A 26,244-nucleotide genomic window follows, 5' to 3' on the forward strand; every position below is an offset into this window, starting at 1 on the left:
ATGAGAAACATTTTTAACAATATTGAGTTGAACACTGGGGATGCAGATGGAAATAAAATCATTTACAGGCTTACCAAACATATAAAATTACATTGTAGGAAATATAAAAAGCCATTTCCTCCTTAGAGAAGTATTGCTTGAAGGGCAGCAAATGTGACTTTACGAAGTGCTTTCACCACTCCATTCATTCCTTCAAGAAATATTTTTAAGCACTTCCTGTGTGCTAGGAGCTGTGAAGTACTATAGGAACACAGAAGAAAATAAGAGATGTTGACCAAGCTTTTTGAGGATTATAATCAAGAAGGTGAGGCAGAGAGTAACTAAATTCACAAAATGACAAATATGCTGAGCAGAAAGGGGACATCCAGAGAATCATAAGAGCAAAGGTGGTGTTAAGAAAGGTTCTCCAAAAGTAATGTGGGATCTGCAGGGTAAGTTAATTGCTGGTGGGTTGAGGAAAGGTTGAGGTCCACTAGAGGGACTAACTTGTGCAAAGGTAATAGGAAGTAGCAGTACCTTTGAATTGCTTAAAATATAATTTAGAAGGCTCTAAAGTGTTGGAAGGCAAGAGGGATGGCAGTAAATAAGATGGAGAGGTTGATGGAGCCTACATTCAAGGATTTCCTCACAACATGGAAGAGTGTAATATGGGAACTTGCCTGATATGCAGTTTGATATGTATTAATGCAAATAAAAATGGTAAAAATATTCACCTCATCTAAATCCCTTTTTTGTCTATCTGGAGAATTACAGAGACCTAAGGTCCTGTGAAAAACAAGAATTTTGGCTGGTCACAAAGGGCAACATCTCAATGTACACACATTGCCAACATCATCTACTTACCAGTATTTCATGATACTTCATTCAGTCAATTATTTACTGAGTTTTGGCTATGAGTCAGATATGGAATATGAAGTCCTGGGAGGGCAGAAGGGATGGAGTTGAGGTACAAAAAAAAAAAAAAGGAAAATGATTCTGAGACTATAGACTGTCAGTCATTTCACATGCCTTGGTTTACTATTTCCAGAAGGTCTTGCCAGTGTGTGTCATTAGATACTTTATAAAGATGAGATAATGACATTCATCAAGGTTAAAGGTCTTGTCTATAAAATGGTGCAATTAGAACTCTAATCCAGTTTTGGATGATTCCAAATCCACTTCCTATTCCATTTATAAAAACTGTAATTTTAATTGACAAATGAAAAGCGGATATATTTGTGGTATATAACATGGATACACACACATATACACACACACACACACACAGAGTGGAATAAATAAATCAAGCTAGTCAAAATTTCCATTATTTCACACACCAATGTAATTCATGGTGAGAACATTTAAAATCTAGTCTCTTAGAAATTTTCAAGTTTATAATATAGTGTTGCTGACTATAATCCTCATGATGTACAATGCAGCACCTGGATTTATCCCTCTTGCCTAACTAAAATTTTGTGTCTTTTGACCAATATGTTCCCAATTTATCCCAACTCCCATACCAGCCCCTGGTAACCATGATTAAAGTCTCTTGTGAGTTTTATTTTTTAAGATTTCACATACAGGTGAGATTTTGTGCTATTTGTCTTCCTGTACCTGGCCTACTTCACTCACTATAATGTTCTCCAGATTCATTAGTGTTTTTGCAAGTGCCAGGCAGGATATCAGTCTTTTCAAGGCTGAATTGTATTCTACTGTGCATACATTTTCTTTACCCATTCATCTGCTGATGGACACTTGGGTTGATTCCATTTCTTGGCCATTGTGAATAGTGCTACAATGAACATGAAAGCACAATTAATCTTTGACAGACTGATATCATTTCCTTCCTTCCCATTATTAAACTGTAATCCCTGCCCTTGAGTTTTCCCTCCTTTTTCATTAGAAACCAGCACAACAATCACTGTGTTCCTGGACAGCACTCTCAGGCCAACAAAACTTAATGTCAGAGTCTGGGAAAACTGGAGAAGTAGGAGAAGTCATAAAGGCCTTCTTGGGAACATAAACAATCCAGGATACAAAAAGAGCAGGGTAGACAAGGAGTGACAGAAGGGAAAGACTGGACTCAAAAGAACATTTTCAGAGCCAGCTTATGCTCTCTAAATGAAGTATACTTGGGGGCCAGTGCTGTGGCCAAGCTGGTAAAGCCGCCCCCTGCACTGCTGGCATCCCATATGGGCACCAGTTCGAGTCCCGGATGCTCCACTTCCAATCCAGATCTCTTCTATGGCCTGGGAAGGCAGTAGAAGATGGCCCAAGTCCTTGGGCCCCTGCATCTGCATGGGAGACCCAGAAGAAGCTCCTGGCTCCTGGCTTTGGATCAGTGCAGCTTCAGGTGTTGTGGCCAATTGGGGAGTGAACCAGCGGATAGAAGACCTCTCTCTCTCTCTCTCTCTCTCTCTCTCTCTCTGCCTCTCCTTTTCTTTCTGTGTAACTCTTTCAAATTAATCAATCTTTAAAAAAATAGAAATATATTTCATCTGATACCACCAACTGAACAGAAACAGTGTACTAGCTTATACCACATTAATGGCCTATATACTCCTGGCCCCAGAGGATGAATCCTGATAAATAACTTTAGATCACAAAGAAGAAGGGATGAGAAGGAAGTTAAGAATTTATCAAAGCATGATAAGCACAAGCAAGTGGTAATCCTGAGATATCAACTCATCTGTCAACACATGTTAGAGGAGGGTGGAGAAAAGAGAAGGCAGAAGTCCTCTTCCCCCAGGCCTCCCCATTTTAGATACTTCAGCACAAATGACAAAATAGGTAGAAGGAAAGGCATTATAAATCTTAGAGGACCTTAGTTCCTTAACGTGTCTCTGAGTTGGCAATAGAACAAAGGAAAGGTTCTGTGTCTTTGGCCTGGAAAACTCCAAATCCAAAGGACTGATAGGAAAGGTGTCGTCTGCATGGATGCCTGGAGGACATCTGGGAAGTGTCTGTATGTTTACACATATTTTTCTGAAAAATCAGTTATTGGTGGAATATATTTCAATTTATTTCTTACCTTGTACAATAATTGCTTGGAGAGCAATAGCATGATATCTGCAGCTCATAGAACTCTTCCTTCCACTTCTCTGATAAAGTGAAATAGCCTCAATGACGCAGATTGTTTATCCAGTTTCCATAAAAAGACTACATGATAGTTGGTGAGGCCTACAGAACTTGGTAAACAGACGTAACAGGGCCCTTTACTTCCTGATGGTGTTGCAAGTGGCTCTTTGCCACTAACGATGGGATCTGCAGCTGTTAATTCCATCTGGAAATTTTTTCTCTCTCTGGCCAAAGAACTCAAAGGAATTTTTGTTTTTAGTGTCATGTGCGGACATTGTCATTTCCATTCATTGATTCTTAATCATCTGTTTGAACTCTTTAGCCTCCTTGAAGAAAACTATATGGGGATGGTTTCTTCTATGATCTGTGATGTCAGAGTAGAAGAACCCACTTAAGCACAGTGGTCTATCTGGGACACAGCTGTTGGTCAGTCAGGGATCAGATGGCCAAAAATGTCTCAGGATGTCAATATTGCTCCTGAGGATGGGAAGCCTTACTTAGATTTTTTTTTTAAGATTTCTTAAAACAAACAAAAAAAATATTTTCCCTTAGATAAGAATGACTTTCTGGGGGCAGGAGTTGTGCCACAGCATATTAAGCCATGCTTGGGACTGTCACATCCCATTTTGGAATTCTAGCTCAAATCCCAGCTACTCCACTTCAGATTCAGCTTCCTGCTAATGAATATGCGCAGCAGCAGATGATGGCCCAAGTATTTGAGTTCCTCTCACACAAGAGAGAGGTGGGTATGAAGTTCCAGTCTCCTGTGTTCAGCCTGGCCCAGTCCTGGCTGTTGTGGCCATTTATGGAGTGAACCAGTGTATGGAAGACATCTCTGTCTGTCTGTCTGTCTCTGTGTGTGTGTGTGTCTCACACTGTTTTAAATAATTAATTAATTAATTAAAAAAACAAAGCCCATTTGCTAAGTTACATGTCCCAAACTAGTAAGTTTTCAGATGTGACTTAGAGAACTCTACATATTTCCAGGGAGAAGATACACAAAGACATCTTGAGAGACTGTTCCTTAATGTCCCAGTATGAGTTTAAGTTTTATGACAATAAAGTACAAGATAAGAAGATTTTCAAAGACTCTTGGGAAATCGCCAGAGCTGAAAGCATCACTTGTTCTAACTCTTACATAATTCCTCTATCTCTTGTTCAAGGTTCAATTCCACAACCTAAATAGGCTGGGTTATGATTAAAGGTAGAGTAATTATCATCCAAGAAATCTAAGGAATGTTGGTGGCATGCAGGTAGAAACATAGTGTTAACTTTGGTTCCTTGGTTCAAAGTCCAAACTCAATGATTGTAAATGCAGAAAGAAGGCTATAATACAAGGAAAGAGAAAAAAGAAAGGCTGCTGGGGAGACTCATCTTCAATGATGAAAAATGATTCAACAAATTATAAATTTACTCTACTGTACAAGCTGAAATCCATGAAAATCTTTCATCTACAAAGATATTCATTGGATTATTTATAATGCAAAACACTAAAGACTAATGTTCATCAGTAATGCAATATTTTAATAAGTAGCATCATATTTACATATTGGTATATTATCTAACAGTTAAGAGGATGTTCTCATACTACTCATAATCATATGTGGGAAATGCTAAAATGTTTTGTGAACCAAAGTAGGATAAAAAGCACATACATGCTAGGCTCTCACCTAGGTACATAAATCTATACTTTGAAAAAAGTGAACACAAAATTCAACAAAATTTAGTTGTAATATTTCCCATTCATTCAACTCTTCGGCATTTCCTATATTGCAGATATTGTAAGAAAACAACTTTATAGTGTTTTTCTGCTCTGTTTTACCCATTCACCAAGTTCTAAAGTAAAATTGGTTAGCTCATTGACAGAAATTTCATTAAATATACCAATTTTCAATCAGGCAGCATTTCCTTTTTTGATCACTTTCAATTCTATGCATATATACTCTTAGCACATTTATTCTTAGGATCCTGACTTTGTTAACATTTCTGAAATATTCCTGTCTAGGCAGTTGCCAAGTGTAAAAGGTTTTCTTTGGTTTACAATCAAGAGATAAAGATTCAACCTCTAGCTGGCATAACCAGTACTATCTTTAGCAAGTTCATTGCTGGGCTCCGATGACTTTCTCAGGCTGCAAATGCCTCCCCCAGGCTGAGTACATTTTGATGTTTTCTTGGCTGTGCCATGGATGGCTGGCTCCTCCCTACTCTAGGTCAGAAGGAACAGGTCTCCAATCAAATCTACATCAACTCTCCCTGGGAAATAATTTTATGGCTTTCAAAGGTCGCTTGAATTAAAAGGCTGGTTGAGGTTTTTATGTGGAAAATGGTGATATAATTTGAAAGGTCATATTTTTTTGTAACTCATATTTTTTCACCTCATATAAAATGTGCTTTTATAAGCTTCATTATAAAGACCTTGTGATCTGCCGGCACTAGAACCAAGCCTAGGAATTAAAGAACTAGGACTTTCCAGCTGTCAATGCATTGCTGTGTGGGTGTGAGCAAACTTAACCATGTGTACCTCAATTGCCTTTTCTAAAAAATGAGCCATTATTGCTCTTTAACTAATAGTACTTAATTATTGCAAACAACCAAAAAAAACCCTGCTTTTTATAATCTGTATCATACATGTAACTTAAAACATTTTCCAAAACATTTTTGTAATATGATAGATAACGATCTATCTCACTCACAAAGAGTGGTTGTTTTGCCTCAAAATTCTTTCATGTAATTTGAGTGGCCAGGAAAAATCAGAGTACTTTTGTATTTTAATTTGATGTCTCATCAATTTCTAATTGTTATTGGTAAATTGAGACACTGTAGCCATTTGTACATTTAGAAAAGATGGTGTATTGTTTCAGCTTCTGAATGAAATACAAGTAAACAAACAAAAATACAAAATGTAATAGATTTTCACACTCACATAAAGGACATTTAGAATATATAGTGTGCCAGAGTTAATGTGTGGTATCCAAGGTTTTTATCATTCAACATGCAATATTCCTGTACAACATTAGCTTGGCAAATAATCAGGGCAGTTGGTTAATCATTAGCCAGCAAGCAGCCTTTGACTATAGAGCTGTGCTGAAAAACAGTTGTATTTATGAAAGAAAGGAATGCTGATGTAGAAAAAAAATGTTTTGCAAAATGCTGTGTTGAATAGTTTTCCGATAACATTTTAATACTTAGTAAATCTCAACATTCAATGTTACTATTCTTCAAATCATTTTCAATGTGACCACTTAACTCTAGAAATAATTTACTTGCATTTGTTAGAGCAGTGAATGAGCTAGAATAGCACTATTGGCACAAGATCAATCAACTCTTCCAAAAAAGGGTAATTTTGCAATTTCATAAATCTTTTGTCCTTAAAAAGAAAAAAAAATTTCATCATAGTGCCAGTTTGAGAAAATATATATCTAATTATGTGTGCTCTTAGCTTGACACTCAATATATGTACATGCCTGGGAAACAGGCATTGAAAGTATTTATCTCAAAATCATACATAGGGTTATCTATGGTTCTTTTTGGACATTTTCAAGGGCATTTTTTTACATTAAGTTGAACACCATAAAATTCACATTTTCAAAGTATAGAACTCAAAGGTTTTTAGATATATCTACAAGGTTCTGTAGCCATTTATCTCTATCTAATGCCAAGACATTTTCATCACATCTTGAAGAAACTATGCTCCCATTATCAGTCATCTACTGTTCTTCTTTGCCTCCAACACCTGGAAACCTCTAAGCTACTTTCTTTCTCTATGGAGCTGCCTGTTCCAGACATTTCATATAAGTGGAATCATACAATATGTAGCCTTTTGTACCTATCTTCTTTTGCTTAGTATAATGTTTTCAATATTCATCTATATTGTTTCCTGTATCAGTACTTCATTACTTTTATGGCTGAAAAATATTTAATTGTACAAATATACTAATTATGTTTATTCAATTATCAGTTGTTGAACATGTGTATTGTTTCCATCTAGTAGATATTATGAATCATACTGCTCTGAACATTCAACTGTAAGTTTTTATACATGATATTGGGTATCTTTTCATTTACATATTGGCCACTTATATATGTTATGTGAGGAGATGTTTGTTCAGATTTTCTAATTTTAGATTTTGGATTATTTATCTTTTATTGAGTTGTAAGGACCCTTATATATTCTAAGTATAAGTCCAGCATTCAAATAAATAAATAAATCCTAAAAAAAAAAAAAAAAAAAAAAAGAACTTAAAAAAATCTTATTGGCCAGCACTGTGGCTCACTTGGCTAATCCTCTTCCTGCAGCACTGGGCACCCTGGGTTCTAGTCCCAGTCAGGGTGCCGGTTCTGTTCTGGTTGCTCCTCTTCCAGTCCAGCTCTCTGCTGTGGCACGGGAAGGCAGTGGAGGATGGCCCAAGTGTTTGGGCCCTGCACCCGCATGGGAGACCAGGAGGAAGCACCTGGCTCCTGGCTTCGGATTGGTGCAGCACGCTGGCCGTAGTGGCCATTTGGGGGGTGAACCAAAGGAAGGAAGACCTTTCTCTCTGTCTCTCTCTCTCTTACTGTCTTAACTCTGCCTGTCAAAAAAAAAAAAAAAAAAAGATAATAAAGATTGAGGCCTATTGTTTCTTTTAAATTTTTAACTTTTTACTCTTACATATGCCTCTTGAATTAATTTGTTAATATCGTAAAGTAGGGATCCAACTCCATTATTTTCACATGTGCATATTCATATGTCCCAGAACAATTTGTTGAAAATGTATTATTATTTACAGCTTTATAAATTGTGCTGGCATTCCTGTTGAAAAATTAGTTAACTATCAATGTGACAGGTTTTCTTGTATGTTTAGGGAGGAGGTCTCTCAATTCAATTTCACTGACATACATTTGTCTGTCCTAGGCTAGTAATGCACTGTTTTGATTACTGTAATTCTTTTGGAACCTTTGAAATTACGAACATTACAAAGATAAATTCTCCAACTATGTTGTTTTTCAAGGTTATTTTGGCTTTTCTGGGCCCTTTAAATTTTCAAGTGTATTTTAGGATCAGTTTGTCAATTTTTCTAAGCATGGAGCTGATATTTTAAGAGGCATTGCATTAAACTCATGGATCAACTCAGAGAACATTGTCATCTTAATCATACTAAACCTTCCAATCCATGAATATGGGATCTTCTTTGTCCTTCTAAATTTTTTTCAAGGGCATCTTATACTTTCACTGCCTAATTACTATTTTTAATATTATTATAGAGATTGTATTTATTTATTTCATTTTCATATTATTAATTGCTAGTATGTGGAAATACAATTGTTATTTTTTTGACAGGTAGAGTGGACAGTGAGAGAGAGACAGAGAGAAGGGTCTTCCTTTGCCAATTGTTATTTTATTTTTTAAAGATTTATTTATGTATTTGAAAGTAAGAGTTACACAGAGAGAAGGAGAGGCAGAGAGAGAGAGAGAGGTCTTCCATCTGGTGGTTCACTCCCCATTTGGCTGTGATAGCCGGAATTGTGCTGATCTGAAGCCAGGAGCCAGGAGGTTCTTCTGGGTCTCCCACATGGGTGCAGGGGCCCAAGGACTGGGGCCAACTTCCACTGCTTTCCCAGGCCGTAGCAGAGAGCTGGATCGGAAGTGGAACAGTGGGGACCAGAGCCCATATGGGATTTTGGCACTTCAGGCCAGGGCATTAACCCACTGCACCACAGCGCCAGCCCCTGTTATTTTATATTTATCTTATATCTTAAAACCTTGTTAAACCAATTTATTGGTTTTAATTTGTGTGTACTGCTTAGAATTTTTTATATACAAAATAATGTCGGCTGTTAATGAAAATAGTTTTACAGCTTCCTTTCCAATCTAGAGGTGATTTGTTTCTTTTCCTTGCTGAATTGTCTTGGCTAGAATATTAAGTGCAATGTCAAATAGAAGTGATGAGAGGAAGTATCCTTGTCTTATTCTGATCTTTCTTTCTCTCATTTTTTAAAGAATCATGATCTTAAGGGGAAATATTTTAGTGTTTTGTCATATGTTAGCAGTGAATTTTTATTTTTATAGATGTATTTTGACATACTGAGGAAAACCCCTACCATTGTTAGTTTGTTGTGTATTTTAGTATATCTTTCTCAATATCCTTCCTGTATGTAGAGATGATAATGTAGGCTCTGTCATTTATTTATTTTTAAAGATTTATTTATTTATTTGAAAGTCAGAGTTTTACAGAAAAGGAGATGCAGGGAGAGAGAGGTCTTCCATCCGATGGTTCACTCCCCAATTGGCCTCAATGGTCGGAGCTGCGCTGATCCGACACCAGGAGCCAGGAGCTTCCTCCAGATTTCCCAGGTGGGAGCAGGGGCCCAAGGACTTGGGCCATCTTCTACTGCTTTCCCAGGCCATAGCAGAGAGCTGGATTGGAAGTGGAGCAGCCGAGACTAGAATCGGCACCCATAAGGGATGCTGGCGTTCCAGGCCAGGTTATTAACCCACTGTGACACAGTGCCCCCCCCCCCCCCTTTTAAAATTTGACAGAGTTAGACAGTGAGAGAGAGACAGAGAGAAGGGTCTTCCTTCCGTTGGTTCACTCCCTAAATGGCCTCTACTGCCGGAGCTTTGCCGATCCGAAGCCAGGAACCAGGTACCTCCTCCTGGTCTCTCACGTGGGTGCAGGGGCCCAAGGACTTGGGCCATCCTCCACTGCCCTCCCAGGCCACAGCAGAGAGCTGGACTGGAAGAGGAGTAACCAGGACTAGAACCCGGTGCCTATATGGGATGCAGGCGCCACAGGCAGAGGATTAGCCAAGTGAGCCAAGGCAAGGCCCTGGCCAAGGCTTTGTCTTTTATTATGTTAACTATGGTGTATTATCAAGAGCTGAACTGGAGAGAGCTGAGCTACCAGGTAGCTAGGTGATCAACTAAAACAAACCAATGTGAGAAAAGCAGTCAAGTTTTAACTACTTAACGGCAATAATAAAAGCATGAAACTAAACAGGCAGAAGTATTGGCTCCCCAGATTTCCCATTTTCCCTCCTGTAGTAGTGCTGGGTGAAGCTCAGATATATCTTTGCAGCCAGGAGGATCATGTCTTTGCAGAAAGATTCCTAAACAAAAGACTCTTGCTATACTGTCCTAAGAACTCAGGAGGTGAAGAAGGCCAAGTGCGGAAAAGTTTTTAATATCGAATCAAAGTGGAGAAAAGTGTCTTCAAGATCCCACAGACAAGGTAAGGTTGGCAGAGGCATCTGAGAAAGGCTCTAGCCAGGAACCCTGTGATAACAAGACTTCCAGGTGGAGTGCCTTACCCAAGAATTTGACCTACCTAAGTGCATGGCTGCAACTTCCACCAGAGAGTATAGTGCATACACATCATGTCTGGTTTGGGGAGGACAGTTTTTCCACATGAGGCCTATCATATAGCCTTTATAATGGTCTATGATATACCCTGAAAGATCTCACACATAGCGTTTGGGCTTGAAACCAGATTCCTCATGTATTACATTGATTTTTTTTAATGTTGCAACATCTTATATCCCTGAAAGAAAAACCAGTTGGTCATAGCATATAAACCTTGCTACATTTACTGTATTTATTTTATTAGTTTTTCTTTGTAACAGAGAATTTTTATGTCTATATTCATAAGAGATATTGATTTACACTTAGCAATTTTTGTGTCACCTAGTATTCTTGAGTTTTTGTACTAGGCTTATCCTGAGAAACTGTAATGAGTTCCAAGGTATTTTTTTTTTTTTGACTTCTCAGATGAATTTGTAAATATTTGGCCTTAATTTTAAAAATATTTGGTAGAATTCATCAGTGAAGACATCTGGTCTTTAGATTCTCCTAGAAATGTTTTGACTCATAATATCTTTATTTGCTATGAATCTACTAGACTATTTTATTTTTCATTGTCATCTCTGGTAGCTTGTGTTTTTTAAAGAATTATTATTTATATTATCTGATCTCCTTTTTTTCATAGTATTTGTTGTGGAGCAGATCCTGGAACAATTCTTTGGTTTTGGGTCTCTGAGAATGTGTTAATTTTTCCTTCTTTAACAGAAGTTTTGCTTGGTTGACAGTCTTTTCCTTTCAGCACTTTGAATATGTCAGCTTACCACCTTCTGACACTATAGTATCTGATGAGAAATCAGCTATTAATTTGGGGACTCCTTGTATATACATAATGAGTTGGATTTCTTTTAGTGCTCCCAAGATTCTTTCTTAGTCTTGACTTTTCAATAATTTCATTATTATGAGTCTTGGTATGAATCTCACTGGATTTATCCTACTTGGTCTCAGACAACTTCTTGGGTATGTAGCTTTATGCTTTTAATCAAATTTGTGAAGCGTTCCACCATTATTTTTTCAAATATTCTTTTTCTCCTTTCAACCTCTCCTTCTGGAATTCCTGTGATGCCTATGTTGGTACATTGTTGACGTCTCAAAGTTCTCAGGGGTTCTGCTCACTTCCTTTTTTTTCTACTCTTACACTATGTAAATTCAATTGATCAATCTTCGAGTTCATTTATTCTCTTTTATTGCCAAAACCGTTGTTCGTTTTTCATTTCAGATACAGTATTTTTAAACTAACTTCAGAATTCTTGTTTGGTTCCTTTTTTAAAAAATCAGTTCCATGGCCCACCTTTATGATACATCAAGATAAGGCGGCTGGCGCCGCAGCTCAATAGGCTAATCCTCTGCCTGCGGTGCCAGCACACCAGGTTCTAGTCCTGGTTGGGGTGCCGGATTCTGTCCTGGTTACCCCTCTTCCAGGCCAGCTCTCTGCTATGGCTCGGGAGTGCAGTGGAGGATGGCCCAAGTCCTTGGGCCCTGCACCCTCATGGGAGACCAGGAGAAGCACCTGGCTCCCGGCTTCGGATCAGCGCGATGCGCCGGCTGCAGCGCGCCAGCCGTGTTGGCCATTGGAGGGTGAACCAATGGCAAAAAGGAAGACCTTTCTCTCTGTCGCTTTCTCTCTCACTGTCCACTCTTCCTGTCAAAAAATAAATAAATAAATAAATAAAATAAATTTAAAAAAAGATAAGGCACCACTTGTGATACCAGCATCCCATAGCAGAGTGTCAGTTTGAATCGCAGCTTCTTCTCATCTAGCTCTCTGCTAATGAGCCTGGGAAAGCAGCAATGATGGCCCATGTAGCAGACCCAGATAGAGGTCCAGGTTTCTAGCTTCAGCCTGGCCCAGCCCTAGCTGTTGCCACCATCTGGGGAGTAAACTACATGATGAATGATTCCTTTCTTTCTCTCACTCTTTGTCACTCTGCCTCTCAAATAAATAAAAGAAACATTAAAATTCATTTCTATATATTTATTGATAGTCTGTATTGAGTGAGATATTCTTAGTTTCTTTAGTTCTTCTGACATGGTTTATTTGTTTTTTGACTATAATTAAAACGACTGATTTAAAGTCTTTGTCTAGTAAATCCAACATCAAACTTTCCTCAGAGACAGTTTCTAGTGAATGCTTTCATTCTTTTCTATGTGTCATATTTTCTTATTAGCATGTTTCTTATTTATTTTTGTCAAAAGCTGGACATTCTGAAAAATACAATGTGGCAATTCCAGAAATAACACTCTTCTCCCTATGTGAGGGAGGAAATAATCATAATTTAAACTTCCATGAAAATAGTTGGGTATTAACAAGACTCTTTTGGAAAAGCTGTATAAGGGAAGAAAAAAAGTAACATATCTTACTGATCATGGCCTTCAAATATGCCTATAGGGTTAGTGCTATGTTCCTGAAAATTTGTTGACAAATTAGAACACTTTAACATGCAAGAAAAATGTCCCATCAAAGAATTCTAGGGGCCAGCATTGTGGCAAGATGGGTAAAGCTGCCAACTGCAACAATGGTATCCCACATGGATGTAGGTTTGTGTCCTGGCTGTTTCACTTCCTATTCAGCTCCATGCTGATGGCCTGGAAGAAGCAGCAGCAGAAGACCCAAGTGTTTGGGTCCTTGCCACCCATGTGGGAAACCTGGATGAACTTCCTGGCTTCTGGCTTTGACCTAGAACATCACTGGTCATTGCAGCCATCTAGGGGAGTGAACCTGTGAACAGAGGATCTCTCTCTCTCTCTCTCTCTCTCTCTCTCTTTCTCCCTTTCTCCCTCTCTCTGTAACTCTTTCAAATAAATAATTTCAAAAATTTTTAACTTGGATCCTGTTGCAATGTGAGGAATCATGCCTCTAATTAGTTCATATAAATTCAAAATTTTAGTATAAAAGGTTTGGTTTAAACAGAATTACATCTGTATCTTTCTTGAAAATAAGTATAAAAGGCAAGATGTGCTTTGATAAAGCCTCATGCAGGCTTTATTTATTGGACTGTGGTAAGCCATTGCTTACATTTCAAAATAAGCTTAAACTACCTTTGAAATGATTCCAGAGAATTAGGTTGCCTATTTTATATCACTTTCATTTTCACTGAAGTTGCAAAGTTCTCATAAAATCTCAAATGCTCCTTTCAGTATCACAGAAGCTTTACAGCTTCTGTGTACAACCTTGGGCAGAGATTCATGTGTCATCCTTTCCAGCCCTCCTTGCCAAGTGCTGCTTAATCTCCATCTCTCACATGCATTTCTCAGTGAGTAGAGAAGGTGAATGGGCAGCAGGTGCAGCTTTGATCTTAATTGCAGTTTCTGAAATAGCCAAGCATTTACTGCATGCTTATTCCATGTCTACAACTTTTCATGTATTATTAGTCTTTTTAATTTCACAAGTTTATAAGATAGGTACTACTACTACCTCCATTTGAAAAATGAGGTAAATGAGGCTTGGAAAAGTTAATAACTTGTCTAAGGTAGTGACAGATTGGGAATTGGGACAGACAAGAGTCAAGCTAAGGTCACGTCTATTGTGGCAATTTTCTCTTAAAAATGCAGTGTCTTGTGGGGTAGAGGAAGACACAAGCTAAGGAGAAAATTGATGATCATCTGGACTTTGGAGATAAGGGAATTGAGACACTATTGATGGCACCTCCATAGCATTTCTGTGGACATGAGTCCATGTCCCTTCTTGAACTTAGATACTAAGTGGCAATTCTTGGCTGGATTATTTAATAGTTGGTAGATAACCCTTGAGAAGCATCCTACTCTCTTATGAAGTGATCCATCAGCTTGAAAGTTTGTGCTAAAATGGAAGTCAAGAAAGACCAAAGAATCACCTGGATTAGGAGTATACTTTGTGTAAAGCAGAGATAAACTTCTGTTAAGTTAAACCATTACGGTTTGGGATTTGTTTGACAACACAGTACAGGCCTACCCAGGCAAAGTAACGTGGAGATGGTAGCTTCTCCTTGTGTAGCATATTCATTAATTTTGCAGCCTGAACTTTATAGGACAAAACTGTGATAACATTCAGAAGGGTGTGAGAATTTGTGCCAGCATCTGTTGAGTTTTAATAAAAACATGGCCTTGACCTCCAATTTGAGGTTACATTGTGCAAATGTGCCTAGAATAGAACTGGGATTTCCTATTTTCCAGATCAATAAAACCCTAGTTAGTTGACCTTTCTTGTCTACTTAAAAACATTGTTTTTATATCATGTAATTTATTTATTCTTGCTTCTCATTTGCTTTTCTTTTGCTCAAATACTTCTGGCAGAGGAAGCTTGCCATATGTTTTATGAATTAACCAATAAATTCATTCATCAGAACCATTGTTTGTTCATTATAGTCAATCCTCATGAACCCATTAGGACTGTACAAAGGGAGTAATAAACATACATCTCAGTTTTGTGCCCTTGGCTCAGTTACCCTTTCTATTCAGATAGTTTTGTGGCAAAAGGTTATTTTCTTAAAAATCAGTTCCTTCAGTGAAATGGCTGACATTATTTTCACACATGATCAAGTTTGGAAGTTTTATTTTCCATGAAAAGAAACCGAAACTCTCTACCAGTTTTTCCAACAGATTGTTTCATGCTCCATTAGCATCAATTATCTCTAGGAGGAAGTATGATAGGCCTTTAAATGGGTTACTGTACTACAGCTCACAGCTGGAAACAAACTGTACTGTAAACAAACAAGTGAAAATAGCAAAGGGACTTTAACCAGGAAGCTCACAGACAGAGACCTGAGGCTGAGAGTGACAAAGGGAGGTTGCAGGTGGAGCAAATGTAGGCAGGCACAGTTCTCTACTGGATCTTTGCATCTGGTAATAATTTCTGTCCATTGGTGTTGACGATAAATTCTAATACTTCTTATAAAAGTCGTGGAAAAGTATGTCTAACAAAAAATAAAAGTATAATTCTATAAAAAGTCAATTCTTTTTAAAATGACTTGTGGCCTGTGCCTACATAGCAGGTAAAGCTGCCACCTGCAGTGCCAGCATCCCATATGGGTACTTATTTGAATCCTGGCTGCTTCACTTCCAATCCAGTTCTCTGCTTATGGCCTGGGAAAGCAGTGAAAGATGGCCCAAGTCTTTGGGCCCCTGCATCCATGTGAGAGACCTGGAAGGAGCTCCTGGCTCCTGGCTTCTGATCTGCTCAGCTCCACCTGTTGCAACCACTTGGGGAGTAAACCAGCAGATGGAAGACCTCTCTCTCTCTCTCCCTCTGCCTCTGCTTCCCTCTCTCTCCATCTCTTTTTCTCTGCCTCTTCCTCTCTATAACTCTGCCTTTCAAATAGATAAATAATTTTTAAAAAAAGACTTATTCTCAATTTTGGGTGGAAAAGATTCAGAAAAAGATAATCTTTTAGAAAAAGTTAATCACTTGTACAACTCTCTTTTTTATTCACTCACTTATTTATTCGCTCCACAAACATTTATTGAATATCTACTATGTTCCAAGAACTCTACTGAATGCTCAGGATAAACAATGAATAAAATATACATTTCCCCTAAAGCATCTTTACCCTTGTTGTTATTTATTTATTTGTCCTTTATGGTCTCTGGTGATAAAAATGAGTTGTAAGACTTTTATCAAATGATGCAATTTTTGATTAGACAGATAACAGATGAAAGTTTCTGGAAGACATCATGGAGGAAATTTTAGTGAAGGAGGAATAAAATGGTACCCAGATCAATGCCACCTTGTCTGTCAAGCTTTCTTGTTCTTTGTGCGAATCCTTATTTCCTTTGCACATGTTGGACAGTAGATGCTAAGAGGGGGTAAAAGTGTCCTGAAGTTTTCATATGGGCAGTCAGCATTCAGGAAAACAGTGTTTAGCAATAGAGAAGGAACAGGGTCGTAGTAGTCAAGTTGAGTTGGAGATTTCTATGCAATATCCAGGGATATATTTGGTCAGTGGTAGATTTTTTTTTTTTTTTTACCAAGAATAGGATTTTTGTTTGCTGCAATGCTTAGAAATGCTCACCACTACCAGTTACTGGGAATGTAGGGACAAATAAGCATGTAGGCTAAGACATATGTTTTAACTTTACAAAGTACTCTGATGTATACTCTATCAATTGAGTTTCAGACAGGAAGCAGCTAACATGCTCAACCAGAGTAGAGCTTAAATAAACAGACTAGTTACAAGGGAGCTAACAGGGGAAAGGAAAACCAAGATAGTGCAGTATCTCAGAGCCAATAATAGCAACGAATCATTACCAAGAGAGGAGAGTGGTTACTCATTTTCAATGAGTAGAGAAGGCTATGGAGGCAGCCATCTGACAGGAGCCATGGCCTTTAATTGAGCAAAGATGACCCATAGAGCTTTCCCAAGGAGGAAGCCTACATTAGGCCAATGAGAAGCCCCAAATTAAAGAAGCCTTTTGATTCAAGTCCTCTAGCTCAGCTTTATGAGGGTACAAGTGAGGTGCAGAAGTTGAGAAGAGGATCTAGAGGGGCAAACAGAAGTTGTCCAATACATATTCACAGACTCACGTGTCCTTTCAATAACCCCATAACACTAATGATGATAACTAATCTGGATTGGATGCCTGCAATGTGCTAGGCCACATATCAGTGCTTCACACCTCATGAATCTCCACAGCAACCTTTTGAAGTATGTACTATTATTCTGTATTTCTATCAAGGATGATACTAAGAATTGGACTCAAAGTAGTAGAGCTGCAATATGAGTTGGGCAGTTTGTTGCTAGAAACATAGTGTCTTCCTGCCTGTCCCATTTTTCATTTAAGGAAACTGATGCTTAGAAAGTTTAAGGGTTTGATTCAAATCAACATGGCTGTGACATATGGTCCTGACTTGAACTCTGTGTCCTCTGTAAACCTTTTTCTGTGACATCTTACAGTTATAAGGGAAGTGGGTAAAATAGGATAAGAGCACAAAGACAGTTTTACCTGAAAAGAAGATGTGGTTGAGTTCATGCTGTTGTCGTCAGACTGAGGGAGCAGTGTGAGCAAAATCATTGCTAAGTCTGATTTGACTAAAGACAGACAGAAAGAGGGTAGTGGAGAGGTGATCATGGCTAAAAAAAAAAAAAGAAAAAAAATGCCAGAGAGGCCAACTGTATAAAAGGGGGAGCAGGATTCAAAGCAAGGAGAACTGAGAGAGGCTTGGAAAGATAAAGCCACACATCCAAGATTATAATGACAGTTGGGAGCAGCAGCAGCAGTTATCTCACTTTAAAATAGTCCTTTTTCTAGGAAAGCACACAGCCTCTCTTCGTCTACCCCCACCCCTATTCCACATCAGAAGAGCTAAAGCTTTCTAGAATTCCGTGGCCTTCACTGATTCTCAAGTAGGAAACTGGGGAGGCAAGGTCCTAGATGCCAAGTGAAATGGTCTGTTTTCTGCTTCTCACAGGCTGGCATGTCTAAGATCAAGGCACTAGAATTTGGTAAGGGCTGCTCTCTGCTTCCAAGATGGCACCTTTCATGCTGCATCCACCTGTGTGCAGGAACACTGTTCTCATGTGGCAGAAGGAAGAAAGGCAAAAAGTGACCAAACTCCCTCTGTCAAGCCTGCACTAATTGTTAGGAAAATGACTCAGTCTTATCCATGGCGCGATCTACACCTTGACACCATCCTAGGCTCTAACCCCTCCGTCATTGCTGGAAGCCAGGTGGCCAGATGGCCCAACCACTGGTGTCAAGCTCCACCCCCATTCTAATGGGATTCGCTGCTCCTACTTCCCTGCCCGCCCTCCGGCAAAGTTTCAAAAGGACCTGTTCCTGAACACATGGCTCTCTCCTCTCGCTCTCTCGGCTCCTCTTGTCTCCCCTCTCTCTCTCTCTTGCTCTCTCCCTCTCTGCTCTCTCTTGTCTCTCTCTTGGCTTCTCTCTCTCCCCCTCTCTCACGACTCTTCTCTCTCTAGCCTCTTGTCTTCTCTCCTCACTAGCTCCTTTCCTCTCTCACTCTCTTTCCTTCTCTCTGCTACACTCTCCTTCTCACTCTTTTTTCCTTCTTCGCCCCTTCCCTCCAGTCTGCTGGGTTTTCCCCAATAAACCCTTTCCCTTACACCAGTGTTTGGTGTGTTTTGTGATGACCTTACACTAATCCATTCATGAAAACAAGCCCTAAAGACCTAAATATGTCCCCCAAAGGCCCCACTTCCCAAAAATTATTTGAGAATTAAGCCTCCTACACATGAATTTGGGGTGACACATTGAAACCCAGTGCTTCAATTGATATTACTTAGTTCCTATGATGCCAGGTATTCCTGAGAATAAAGCAATGAACAAGACAGACAGGCATCTCTGACTTTAGAAAGATGTAGGAGAAGAAAAACATTAAAATTTACACTCTGTCAGCAGGTGGTAAGTGCATGGAGAAAAGAGTGAAAAGGAGAATTTTGATGGAGTTAGTATTTTAAATAGGGTTGTCATAAGATGACACTTAGGGAAAGCCAACTGGATGGCAAAAAGGGCCAAGGGGCTCCCTGGGGCTCTCTGGGGGAAGGAACATCATTTAGGGAACAGCAGAAGCAAAGGCCTGTGGACTCTGAGTGAAGGTTTATCTCTACAAAACATATAAAAGTCAAATTAAGTTATAGAAGGCTTATGATGGCTGCTGTGAGAATCGTAGTAGGCTTCCTAAATGGGGTACAGGGACCATTTAGGAAGCCTACTACGATACCATGGGAGAGAGATTATGGAAACTGTTGCTATGGAAGTTGAAGGTGATAAAAAGGTCAGCTTTTGGAGATGCATTTTTGAGGGTACAACTGACAGGATTTGTGAATGAACAGAATGTGTGATAGAGAGAAAGAGGGTCAAATATGTGGCTTTGATTTTGGCTCAGGAAACTGGAAGGATGGAGTAGCCATTTTCCAAACTGGTGAAGAATGTGGTGGGGTCAGTTCAGTGGTGAGTATGTTGTGTTTGAGTTGCCTATTAGACATTCAAGGGAAAATGAGGAATGGCTGCTAGAAATGGGATTCTATGGTTGAGAGAAGTCTAGGCTGGAGATATGAATGTGGCATTCGTCAGCATGTAGCTGTTAGTGAAAGCCACAAGATTTCATGCTAGGGTGTATTTACTGAAGTGCTGATTCATAGGCACTCTGCCTCCATAGGTTATGGACATGTGTGAAACAAAGCCATGGGACAAACAGTGGACATGGTTCAGACAGTTGTAAACTGGAGTTCAGAAATCTTGACCAAAAAATCAGAAGCAACTGATTTCTGCCACGCAAAGCACACAGGTTGGCCCAGTGGCCTCAAATCCCTCAGTTTTCAGTCCACTAGTTGGCAACCTCTGCCCTACAGGCTGGCATCTGAAAATTTGTTTTTGGATTTTTTCCTCAACCCTATTGTATATTGGTCAGTTTCCCCTCTGTTTGTAAGCGGCTCAGGTTTTTCACAGTACCATGTATTTGCTGGTGAGGGTCTGTGTCCTCCTTTTACCCCTAAATCTGGACTTTATTTTGCAGAGTCCTTGCTGGAACTGGCAACTACCTTCTCACGTGAGCCAATTGTAGATTTTCAGGAATTTTTCAACCTGGGTAACAAACAAAACCATTAAAAATAAAATATTCAGGCTTACAATTGCCTAAATATTTTAAAACAAGGGCATACTCAAAACTCATCACTTACTGTTTTATTGCATTGTATTAGTATGTGTTCTCCTTTTTTTTTTTTTTTACTTCAGTTGTATCTTTAATTGGGAAATAGTACATTATGGTGTCTCTCTTACAAACTGTGCTTTCAAGGATTTCATGTTGATAGCTTGAAATGAGCCATGTGGGAGTATGTACACCACAGAAATTGTCAAACAAAACAAATCAGGCCTATTTTCCTTGGAAAGCCAGTTTTAAATCTTTACCAGCGTTCCACTGTGAAAATATCATCTTGGGACAGCATAACAGCTGGCTGATGGTAACTAGAAGTGACAATGTAGAGAGGCTTATGAAGATTAGTTTAGACCCACTATTCCCTAATTCCTGATAGAATATTTATATGGTGATAAAATTTCTAATAAATGCTGATATTGCTGTGTGCATCTTCAGAGAAGACTTTAAAGCAGACAAGCCTACAATCTATATCTATTGCTTTTCCGTAAGCAATAGTAAGAATAGACTGGATATTCTACATAAGGATCATGTATTAAGGATTTCCCTGGAAAAGAGTTTCACAATTTGACTCAGTTTCCAACTCCCACCATTGATAAATACTAATATGAAAAAGCAACTGAAGAGGCGGCACAGCATTTGGGCTGCCACTTGCAAGGCCAACACTCCTTATCAGAGTTATGTTTCAAGTTCCAACTGCTCAGCTTCTGATCCACTTTCCCACTAATATGTCTGAGAAAGTAGCAGATGACAGTTCAAGCACTTTTGTCCCTGCCACCCAAGTGGGAAACCCAGATGGAGTTCCTGGCTCCTGGTTTTGGCCTGCCCCAGCACTGGCCATTGTGGCCATTTGGGGAGTTGGCCAGCAGATGGGGAATCTCTTCCTCTCTGTCTCTCCTCCTATCTGTGTCACTCTGCTTTTCCAAATAAATAAATCTTTAAAAAATGCAACTGAAGTGAGTCCATGGTTTTTCCCAGAGTTAAAGGAATATATAAAAATGAATGATGTGTAAATAAGACAGAAAGGAAATGACTTTTTAGGAAGTAAAACACATACATTCCAGTTTTTAGGATTCTGTGCCTTTGTGATAAATAAGTGAGATAGCTTTCAGGTAGGTAAAGCAAATAAGGCTCACTTTCCCCTTCTAGGTTTCCTGAAGCTAACCTTTTTCCTTCTTTTTTGCATATCTCCTCCACAAATAGAGCTGGCAAAAAGTATCTGTTACGATGACCCAGGCTTTACCATTCATGGCAAATCTCTCTAAATTACAGGCTTTTCCTCGTAGAGACCATTTACAGTGGGCATAATACAAGGCTGTGTTCAACCATGCCACTCTTTGAACTAGCTGTACTATGTTATTACCACACTAAACTGGAGTGGCCAGTTTTTCTATAAATAAATATCCTCCTTGCTGGGTAGATGAAAATCCTTAGTAGCAGTTCCTGCGTTATTGATTTTCTGGTTTCTAGCTTCTCTGCTGGGAATATTTTTTGAGTTGTTTTGAAAAGAGAAGTCTTGTAAACACTTGACTGTTGCCAGACTCAAGAAAAATCCGATTAGTTGGCAATCAATAACATTATTACTCAGCTGGGCTCCCTGTAATTCTTCTATCTCCAGGCCAGGTGGGTGGATGTGGTGAGGAGCTTTCAAAGAGATGGTATGTTCTTTCTAGATTCCATTTGTTTCTTTACAACGGTCCTTTAATTTGTGTTGGGTTGGAAACGGAGCTAATAACCGCAGTTTGAACACAATTGGCTTCCTCTCTGTGAGGGAAGAACAAAGCAGAGATTATCAGCTTTGATGAAGGCGGCTAGGAGTTTAATCAACCACTCTGTGAGGCTCCCTATCAACCACAGAAAATAAAGTCCAGGAACTCACTAGGAATGGTGTAGTTTTTCATACAGCATCACAAAGTCCACACACATAATATATCTTCAGGGTGGTGGTTTTGTTGTGGTTGTTGTTTGTCTTGTTTTCTTTTCCTATGAAACATTGTAAAGAGATGGGTTTGAGGTATTAAAATGTAGGGCGTCTTGTTAAAATCCTCAGATACCCACTGATTTCCTTCATGACCATCTCTGGTCTTTGCCATTAAATCCTCTGGCCCTGGGGACAACTGGACAGAGAAGTCCTGGTCAGAAACCTGTCCTCTGAGTCAAATCAACTGTGTGGATCACAACTGAGTGCTTATCTTCTGCACCCATTCTGATACTGGTTTCTTAAGTACTGGATCACATCTGTACCACAATTTTAATAATTGAATTCTTTTTCTTAAAGATTTATTTATTACTTGAAAGTCAGAGTTACATAGAGAGAAGGAGAGGCAGAGAGAAAGGAGAGGTCTTCCATCTGATGGTTCACTCCCCAATTGGTCACAACAGCCGGTGCCGCGCCAATCCGAAGCCTGGAGCCAGGAGCTTCTTTGGGGTCTCCCATATGGGTGCAGGGGCCCAAGGACTTGGGCCATCTTCTACTGCCTTCCCAGACCATAGCAGAGAGCTGGATCGGAATTGGAGCAGTCAGGATCTCAAACTGGCACCCATATGGGATGCCGGCGCTTCAGGCCAGGACACTAACCCATTGCACCACAGCGCTGGCATTAGTTGAATTCTTAACCTGTCCATTCCTTCCTTAGGGATTGGCCAAATATACTACTCTAAGCCATATTTTCGATGATTTAGTTTCTGGTGCCTCATGATAACCTCTATTCTTGGTAGAGTCTACATGCTTACTGTGTAGCATATGGTCACTGATGACCATGTACCTTGACATTCACTCAACTGTTTGTCCTCTTACCCACTATAGCCTTATTCTATTACTGGCTACACATTCAAATCATGCAAGAGATTTCAAGAATCCTGTGCCTAAATTCAGAGTTAGGTGGTCTTATGTGATACATATTTTTCCCTTAATTAAAAGTTTTTGTCATGGACTGAACTGTGTCCCCCTAAAATTCGCATGCTGAAGTCCTAACCCCTAGTACCTCAGTCAGGTGCTTGTATCTAGAGATAGTGTCTTTAAAGAGATAACTAAATTAAAATGAGGTGATCAGGGTTGGCCCTAATCCAATATAACTGGTGTCCTTATTAGAAGAAACCAGGACACAGAGACAGACACACAGTAGAAAGTCCATGTGAAGGCACAGTGAGAGGACAGATCTGTAAGTCAGTGATCAAGTTCTCAAAAGAAATCAGTCCTAGCATTTTGATTTCATGCTCCAATCCAAAGCCAGGAGCCTGGAGTTTCTTCCCGGTCTCCCACGTGGGTGCAGGGGCCAAAGCACTTAGACCATCTTCTACTGCTTTCCCAGGCCATAGCAGAGAGCTGGATTGGAAGAGGAACAGCCAGGACTAGAACCGGCACCCATAGAGGATGCCTGCTCTGCACGTTGGGGCTTTAACCTGCTGTGTCACAGCGCCAGCCTGGAGTTTCTGATTCAGGGTATCCTGAGATGGAGACTGGGAGCTGAAATTTTGCATTTCTATCAAGTTCCCAGGTGATACTGATGCAACAATTTCCAGAACCATGCTGCAAACCACTACATGCCAGTTTACTATGCATTGTTGCTGGTCTTTGAGTCTTCAGCTTCCTCTCACAGCTCCCAACCACTTTATGAAAGAGCCTCAGCACCTAGGACATCCTTTGTCCTTGCCTTGGTTCTCCTGGGGATGACCTTGATTCATACATCTCCTTCTTCAGTAAGATGAAAATTTTAAGGGAAAAAGGCATGTCTGGGGAGTTACAATATCAATAAATCTGTAAGTGTGTTTGTGAATTTATGTCTCATTCCACAAAATGCCTGAGACAACTACTGCACCTTGGGAGAACTGGGCCACTTCATATATGAAGATCTGCATAAAGGTTCCAATTTTAATACATTAAATATATTCTATAAATTTCAGTGGGATCAATATTTACTGGCCTTTAAAAATAGGTTTTCTCTCATTTGTTAGCATTTGCTTTGAGGAGTCCATAGCGATGATGCCATTTCACATTTCCAAGTACTTTGCAGTCAGCCAAGGAGAGGGTTTGTATCCCACCCCTGCACATGTAGTTTCCTCCAGTGAGGCTAATCATACTGGAACTTTAAATCCATTCTTCCTGACATTCATCTCCTTGACTCAGAATGAGCTGATGTATAAGAACTTGACTATAGGAAGCTCCTGCCCAGTGCTTGTTCTTAAAGGTGCCTCTGAAGTTCAAATTTACCAACTCCCTCTTTGAAGCACCCTCAAGAGGAGCCTTTGTTTTATCCAGTCTACCACAGTCCGTATATTTGTTTTCAGTCATCTTTATGCACCCAACGAACAGGATAGTGCAAAGGCTGGATTAAGTAAGCAGTAAGTGATTGTTTAATTAAGTAGAAAATGTACCCAACACAGAATATCTTTTTTCTTACCCTTATGCCTCTGTCTCTGCTCTTCCTTCTCCTGGGCAGGCTGCATGACCCTATTCTTGACTTAACCTGGGCTTTGAGATTCAGTTCAAAGACATCTTCCGAACTGAGCTGAAGCCCTAGTGTAGTTCATAAATGTGCTCTTTCTCCCTTTTGCTTTGAAATGCAGTGGCTATTGATTCAGTAATCCTATCAATAACAGTCAACCTTTAGAGAGCCCTGTGCAAAGTGCATCCACTTGGGTAATCTCATTTAATTTTCACAAGAGTCACCTTGGTAGAGGGAGTTTTTACACATTGCATTTTTGATCCCTATCTGAGACCAGTCAAATCAGAACATTGGAATGAGTCCAGGGATAATTCACATTTTGTAAGTCACCTGTGGTTTTAATCTGCAGCCAGGATTGAGAATTACTGAGTCCAGGGTCTTTATCTGTGGCACAAAACATAAGCCTTCTTTTGATGGAATGAGCTCTCACAAATTGCAAGAGATTTAAAAATAGTTCTGCAAGTTCTAGTCTTGTTCTCCCTTCACTTCTGATGTACTCCTTTTCAGTTTTCAGCTCTTCAAACACTTCGGGATCTGGTTCCTCCACCTTGTTTCTAGACCAAAACACTTTCTGTACTCTCTGTTCTTCTTGTTTGCTTCGCCCATTTCCACCTTGCTTCACAAAACAGGCATAAAAATTATTTGTAAACCAGTTCTTGGAAAGTCTCAGTCCATCTCAACACTACTTGTTCAGAGAGAGTAAATTCCTTTAGAGAATGGCTTTGTCATGTCTTTTTCATAATCATTTAATAAATGTGAGCATATTATTTGCTCAGTCATGAGGCTCGGGACACAGATGATTCAGGGATTTGTAAATAGAGTTAAAGATCTTAGACTTTCTTTATGGGTTTCTATATTGTAGAGTTACATATTCAGGAAAGAGCTTGCAAAAGATAACAGGAGCTATAATTGAATTCAAGGAAACTAAGACTTAGCAGATTATTGGAGATAAAGATTGGAGTTGTGGAACAACAGATGGGAAAATATGTTAGAAGTAGTGCCTATAAGGCAGCTTAAGATGTACAAAACCCCATTTTACTATGTTGTTGTACTTGCCTAGGAAGGGATTAGATGACAATCTGCAAAAGACTTCTGTGTTTTAAAATGCGTTGTAAAATAAAAGCATTTTTACATTTTTCTAGATAGCACAATTTAATCACTTCTTAACCTTGTTTTCCTTTTTAAATTAAACACAAGCTTCACCCTTAATGAATGGAAGTGGAGTTTGTATTTCATTACCTTTAGTTCTGCACTTCCATTCTTTAAGAGTTTTTTTTCTCTTCTTAACCACCATTGGTTTCTGATGTAAGTGCTCAGCAGACACAAAATGTTTTACAACCAGTAACGGGTTTGAAATGAACTGGAAGCAAGAATAAAACAATTAAGCTTGAAATAAACTCTACCTTTTCCATTGCTCTGTTTCTTTGTGTTTATTTCGACATGCATTCAGAATCATTTAAGTTCTTAAAAAGTTATAAAAATCTATTGATAACTGAAGGTTATAATGTAGTGGAACTTCAACAGGGGCTTCAAACTTTTTATGCTTAGATTACTGCACAGGGTCCGCAAAACTCTGCAGCATTCAAGACCTTTTCCAATTAAGTCTTAGAGGCGCCCACATAGAGATCAGTGCAAGCCTCTGATAGGGTGGCCATATGTTATAGTATCCCTAACCAATCCTAATTTATGCCTTTTGTTTTAGCGTGATTTCAATCTTACTCCTTCGTTTTTGAAGGTGTCCTGATTTAGACTGTGAATTATTGATCATCCTGGTTGTGAAAGAGAAACTGCTTCTGTTGAACATGGACCAGTGTTTTCCA

The 26,244-nt window shown here is 39.3% G+C and overlaps 1 long non-coding RNA gene across 3 annotated transcripts in view; it reads right to left on the reverse strand.

The window, feature by feature from the left end:
- Positions 1 to 26,244, reverse strand: part of LOC127493011 (uncharacterized) — a 168,068-nt gene that overhangs the window by 82,972 nt on the left and 58,852 nt on the right. The window contains exons 1-3 of one of the 3 annotated variants that reach the window (XR_007922896.2): positions 24,380 to 24,505; positions 21,859 to 21,962; positions 21,606 to 21,743 (exon numbers count right to left, since the gene is read on the reverse strand). The exons of 1 other annotated variant lie outside the window; for it this stretch is intronic. This is a non-coding gene — a long non-coding RNA (uncharacterized lncRNA). Of the gene's footprint in view, positions 1 to 21,605; positions 21,744 to 21,858; positions 21,963 to 24,379; positions 24,506 to 26,244 lie in introns of those variants that run through there. One more of the 3 variants, XR_011388637.1, reaches the window with a different exon arrangement.

This window comes from Oryctolagus cuniculus, chromosome 5, assembly GCF_964237555.1.
Source record: "Oryctolagus cuniculus chromosome 5, mOryCun1.1, whole genome shotgun sequence".
Taxonomy (NCBI): Eukaryota; Metazoa; Chordata; class Mammalia; order Lagomorpha; family Leporidae; genus Oryctolagus; species Oryctolagus cuniculus.